Genomic DNA, 6565 nt, shown 5'->3' with positions numbered 1-6565 from the left:
CTATTCCTTGTAAAATTGAGACTATAGAATTTGCCAAGGCATTATGTGATTTGGGAGCAAGCGTTAATTTGATGCCACTAAATATTTATAGAAAGCTGGTTCTAGGAAATCCCACACCCACCAATATGAGACTCGTAATGGCGGATAGGTCAATAAAGCGACCTGTTGGCGTTCTATATGATGTGTTGGTGAAGGTGTCCAACTTTATATTCCCTGTAGACTTTGTTATTTTGGATTTTGAGGTGGACTTTGAGGTACCCATAATCTTGGGTTGACCTTTCCTCGTAACTGAAAGTGTGTTGATTTATTTAAGAGCGAATAAGCTCTTATTCAGGATGAACGATGAAGTGGTATGGTTTGATGTGGGCCAATCAATGAAGCAGCATGAAGATATGAGTATGTTCACAGTAGTTGATGTGTATTATGAGGACGAATAAGTAACTTGTTATTGAACCTTTGGCCGCGGTCATGATGAATTATGATAGTGAAGGAATTGGGGAATATGAAGAGACATTTTGTGCCTTGACAGGAATGGGTTCATATCCTTATTCTCCTAAATTGTTAGACCTTGACCTGGCTAATCGGCCAACACCACCAGCTAACCCATCTATTGAGGAGCCTGTGGTGTTGGAATTGAAGAAATTGCCTGAGCACTTACGGTGTGTGTTTCTGTGAAATGGGAACATGCTACCTATTATTATTGCATATGATTTGGGTAAACAATAGGTGAATGCACTTATTTCAGTACTTCAGAGGCACAAGAGAGCTATAAGGTGGACCATCGCAGACATTATTGGCATTCCCCTGGGCATCTGAACGCATAAAATTCAACTTAAAGAATATTGTATTCCAACCATAGAGCATCAACACCATCTTAACCCACCAATGCAAGAGGTGGTTAAGAAGGAGATTATTAAGTGGTTGGATGTAGGAGTGGTTTACCCTATTTCTGAAGGCAAATAGGTGAGCCCAGTTCAATGTGTGCCAAAAAAAGGGGGCATGAAAGTGGTTGCTAATGAAAGGAATTAGTTGATTCCACTCAGGTCTATAATTGGGTGGAGAGTTTGAATAGACTACCGCAAGATGAATTCTTGGACTCTAAACGACCACTTCCTGATGCCCTTTATGGACCAAATACTTGATAGATTGGCTTGAAGGGGGTGGTATTGCTTCCTGGATGGTTATTCTGGATACAACCAAATCAATATTTCTCCTGAATATTAGGAGAAGATAAAATTCACATGCCCATATGGAACCTTTACATTTAAGAGGATGCCATTTAGGCTATGCAATGCACCCACCACTTTTCAATGGTGTATGATGTCTATCTTCTCAGACATAGTGGAGGACACCATAGAGGTATTCATGGATAATTTCTCTGTGGTGGGTGATTCATTCAAGACGTGTATGAAAAATTTGAATCTAGCCTTGAAAAGATGTGTTGAATTTAATTTGGTGCTTAACTAGGAAAAATGCTATTTCATGGTAAAAGAGTGCATCATTCTCGGTCACAAATTTCCAAAAAAGGGATAGAAGTTGATCGAGAAAAACTTGAAGTTATTGAGAAGCTACCACCTCCCATTTCAGTGAAGGGAGTGCATAGTTTTCTTGGACATGCTGTCTTTTATCCGAGATTTATCAAAGACTTCTCAAAGGTTGCAAATCCACTTTGCAAAATTTTGGAGAAAGAAGTGAAATATTTCTTCGATGATGAGTGTTTGAAGTCATTTGAATGCCTCAAAAAGAAGTTGGTTGAGGCCCCTATTGTTGTTGCACCTAACTGGTCAAAACCATTTGAAATCATGTGTGATGTAAGTGGTGTTGCCCTTGGAGCTGTATTGGGATAAAAAAGGGACAAGCTGTTTCATCTGATATATTATGCCAGCAAAGCACTGAATGGAACGCAAAAGAATTACACCATTACTGAAAAAGAACTTCTGAATGTAGTGTATGCTTTTGAGAATTTTAGAGCTTATCTACTTGGCACCAAAGTAGTGGTCCACACCGAACGTGCTACCTTGAAATATTTTATGGCTAAGAAGAATGCAAAACCAAGGCTGATTAGATGGGTATTACTGCTACAAGAATTTGACTTTGAGGTCAAAGATAGGAAAGGTTATGAAAACTAGGTTGTAGATCATCTGTCTAGAATGAAAGGTGAATAGGAAATTAGTGATGAAACAAAGATAAATGATGCATTCCCTGATGAGGAGATCCTGGATACCTCTATGGAAAAATTTCCTTGGTATGTGGATTATGCAAATTATGTTGTGAGTGAGGTTATCCTAGAAAATCTTTTATTCCATCAAAGAAAGAAATTCTTGTATGATGTGACACATTACTTCTGGGATGAGTCATATTTTTTTTGACGATGTTTAGACAATATTATAAGGAGATGCGTGCCGAAAGTAGATGTATTATGCATATTGGAAGCATGTCATGCTTCCCTGGTCGGGGTCACCATGCAGGTGATCGAACGGCAAGTAAGGTGTTGCAGAGTGGCTATTATTGGCCACTATTGTTCAAGGATGCCCATGAGTTTGTGCTAAAATGTGACTAATGTCAGAGGCAGGGGTCAATCTCTAAAAGATATGAGATGCCCCTGACTAAGATGCTTTAAGTGGAATTATATGATGTCTGGGGCATTGATTTCATGGGTCCTTTTGTAAGCTCGTATGGGATGAAGTATATTTCAGTTGCTGTTGACTATGTCTCAAAATGGGTCGAAGCTATGGCCTTGTCTGATAATGAAAGGAAGAGGGTTGTTGATTTTCTCAAGAAGAACATTTTCTCTCGCTTTAGAGTACCACGTACTATCATAAGCGAATGAGGATCTCATTTTTGCAACAAAATATTTTGAGTAGCTTTGGAAAAATATGGGGTAAAACAACACAGAGTGGCTACTCCATACCACCCACAAACCAGTGGGCAAGTGGAGGTATTAAATCATGAGATTAAAGCCATCCTAGCCAAAACAGTGAATGCTAGCCGAAAAGATTGGGCTTGAAAGCTCGATGATGCCTTGTGGGCATATCAGACTGCTTTTAAAACACCCATTGGCATGTCACCATTTTAGCTGGTCTATGGAAAATCTTACCACCTACCAATAGAGTTGGAGCACAAGGCGTTATGGGCACTCAAAAGGTTGAATCTGAATTGGAAGAAAGCAGCAGAGCTGAGACTAGGGCAATTATATGAGATGGATGAATTCTATCTCAGGGCATATGAATGATCAGATTTGTATAAAGAAAAGATAAAAAAGTACCATGATTAGAGAATAAAGAAACAAGAATTCCAAAGGGTGACTTGGTGCTTCTGTTCAATTCCAGACTCAAATTGTTCCAAGAAAAGCTAAAATCTAAGTGCTCAGGCCCTTTTAAAGTTAGTCAACTCCACTCATCTGGAGTAGTGGAACTTAAAAATGAAGATGGCAGTACCTTCAAGGTAAATAGGCAACGTGTCAAGCTTTATATTGGCCCAAAAGAATCGATGAAAAGTATCACCATTATTTGTCTTGATGAAGTCTAAATTAATCGAGATACCTGAGTCGTTCCACGACGTTAACTCAGGCGCTGCATGAGAGGCCACCCATGACCCCCGAGATTGATCAATTCCTGCTATACTCTAACCCTTAGTTTAATATTGCTTTGATTTTAATTTAAGGGTGTAGGGTAGTCTATTGTTGTAATATATTTTGTGGTGACTAGGAGAAATACAAGTACAGAAAGTAGTTGACATGTTTTTGATTGATTTTTGAACACCTCTCCAATTTTTTGTTTGCAAAACTATGTGAATTACATTTACTTCTGACCATTGTGAATCTTGTTATGACATTAGTTCTAGCTTCTTGATGATAATTACTGAGCAATTGCATGAACTACATAAGTGGTAGCCTGCAATATACTTGTGTGCCATGTATGTGTGAGCAACTACTGAATTCCCTTTGTATCCTGAAGCCAGAACTTTCCTAGTTAGTCTTACCATGGTTGAAGGGTAGGGGTTAGGAAAGGATCATAGGCTGTTTTGTTGATTAACCCACTTTTAGCCTAAATAGCCTTCCCTGTGTGCATAATACACCTTGATCCCTGTTTTGAGCCTAAATTGACCATTTCTTTCTTATGACACCTTTTAACTTCCTATTTATACCATAATGAACCTGTTTTGGCCCTAGTCCTCTTTGGACACTGTGCATCTTGGCCTAGGGCAACATTCTAAGTTGAGGGTGGCTCTCATAGGGGTGCATGGTGTAAAATGAGTATGAAGAAGAGTAGAATAAAAGAAAACAAATAAAAGTTGAGTGTTAATCTAAAAAAAAAGGGGCACCCAACTTGAATATGTGCGATCAAGAGAAGAGAAAAAGAGAAAGAGGTTAATAAGTGAGATCCAAGGAAGTAGTGTAGTGTCAAGGAGTCATAGTCACTCTAAATGTCCTTGAATATCATACCAGCCCCAGCCTACGTTACAAGCCTAAAATAAATCCTATAGTGATCCTAGCTAGCCTATCTAAAGGTTTTGGTAAAGACAATAAGGGCAAGCCTATGGTACTTAGAATATGCTAATTGGAACTTCGTTTGAGAGTGAGAGTCTTTTGATGACCCCCATATTTACATTTTTGGTTTCTTACATGAGAGAAGGGGTATTTTTTTGTTGTGAGGGCACACTGGTATCATTGCTAGCTACTTGCTTGTTTATGTAGTGTAGCATTGGTATATGAATGGTTTTTGTGGCTAACATTGATGCCATCACTAGAGTCCTTTGTGTTACTTTATTATTTTTCAACGGTATACACAGTTGGTCTTAATTTGACTGACCTTGGAGGTGGTAACTATGTTTTGAGCTTAAAGGGAAAATTGGCTGCTGAATATGCTGTGTATTCTCTTAGTTGGGCTGTGTTTCTTAAGGATAAGAAATTGTTTTAAGTTAAGGGTGTTGATGTGTGAGCAATGGCTAACACATTTAAGGCCTTTAACCGAGAATAATTGCGAAGTCTTAAACAACTTTTGTCGTTTTTGATTTGTTTATGTTTGATTTTACAGTTCAAGTTGATGGGATAGAGAACCAACAAGAATAGAAGCAAAGAAGTTGAAATCTGGAGAAACCTGAAGAGAAGTGTGGTTGACGACATCTGTGATAAGTCGTTAGCGCTGTGATAGGCTATCACAGTTGTCGTCAGACTTAACCAGAGATTTGGTATGAGTTAAAGCCTGTGACGACATCTGGTGATAGGTCATCAAAAGTGTAATACGCTGTTATGAATATCGTCAGCCTTAACCAGAGAATGGGAGTTGAAGATAGGTTGTGATGACATTTTGTAATAAGGCGTCAGCATTGTGATAAGGCATCAGGATCATTGTCAGCCTTAGGCAGAAACTATCAAAATGGAAGAGGAGATGACAATATCAATGATACATCATCAAACTCCTGATACATCGTCACCCACATTATCAGCCTTAGGTAGAGCTTGGCAATATTGAAGAAAATCTGATGCCATTCCTGATAAGGCGTCAGAACCCTGATAAGGCATCACAGAATGGCATTATCTGTCTGAGAAATTTACTTAAGTTGTTATTTTATTTCCTTAATTAGACTCAAGTATAAATAGAATCTTTTAGGGTTTTCTAATTATCATTGACATAGATCGTGAGATACATTGGGCACAATTTGTTTTCTCTCTCTAGTTCCAATATGTTGGGAGTTTTGTATTGTGATTCAGTTCAAGTTACACTTCTTGATTTTCATCATCATTTTAAGTTAATATTCCTAATTATAAATTCAACTTGTTTACTTATCAATTGCATCATGAGTGGCTAAACTCCATCAACCTGAATTATGGGATCTAGGGTTAGGTCTTGATGAGGTGCTAATGATTCAAGATTCAGTTAGTGTTAGGATTTCTTGATTATTTTGAAGCTTTAATTAATGTCTGTTGGTTGCAAACATTAGACACACCTGCTTTGATTTTCTTGAGAAAGAAATCAAGTATAGTAGGAAGTGAATTATCAACAGGGACTTGGAAATACTTCGTTTAATAATTAGCGTTGTAACAAGGTTGGTTAACCTAAGGTAAAAGTCTGGACAGTGAATAGAAATTCCCTAAGTCCGAGAGGATTAGGAAATTAAGCGCTTAAGTAGGTCGAGAAACATTTAATCATAACATCGATAGAGATATCTTGTTATCCGACCCACCGTGAGAATCTTGAATCACCTTTAGCATCGGTCAGGTACCGTAAGCCCTAGTAAACATAATTTCGGTTACTTCATAAAACCTTGATTACAAACACCAAAATTAAAGAGACAACCAATTACTTGTTAAACCTAAACCCCTCATTTCAGGAAACATTAAACTATCAGTGAATTAAATCACAAACAACTTGAGTTCATACCTTATTCCCTGTGGGATTCGACCCCAACCTAGTTGGGTTTTATATTGAAAATGATCTCTTACACCCATTCAAGAGTGTAATTTGAGCGTTATCAAAAAACAAAGACCTAAAGGTTTCAAAGCCACCGATGAACCACAAGCAGAAAACTATGATAGTGATATCTAAGCACAATCGTACCTTCC

Source organism: Capsicum annuum, chromosome 4 (genome assembly GCF_002878395.1).
Source record: "Capsicum annuum cultivar UCD-10X-F1 chromosome 4, UCD10Xv1.1, whole genome shotgun sequence".
NCBI classification, from domain to species: Eukaryota; Viridiplantae; Streptophyta; class Magnoliopsida; order Solanales; family Solanaceae; genus Capsicum; species Capsicum annuum.
The sequence above is the reverse complement of the archived record's forward strand: the minus strand, read 5'-3'. Positions refer to the sequence as shown.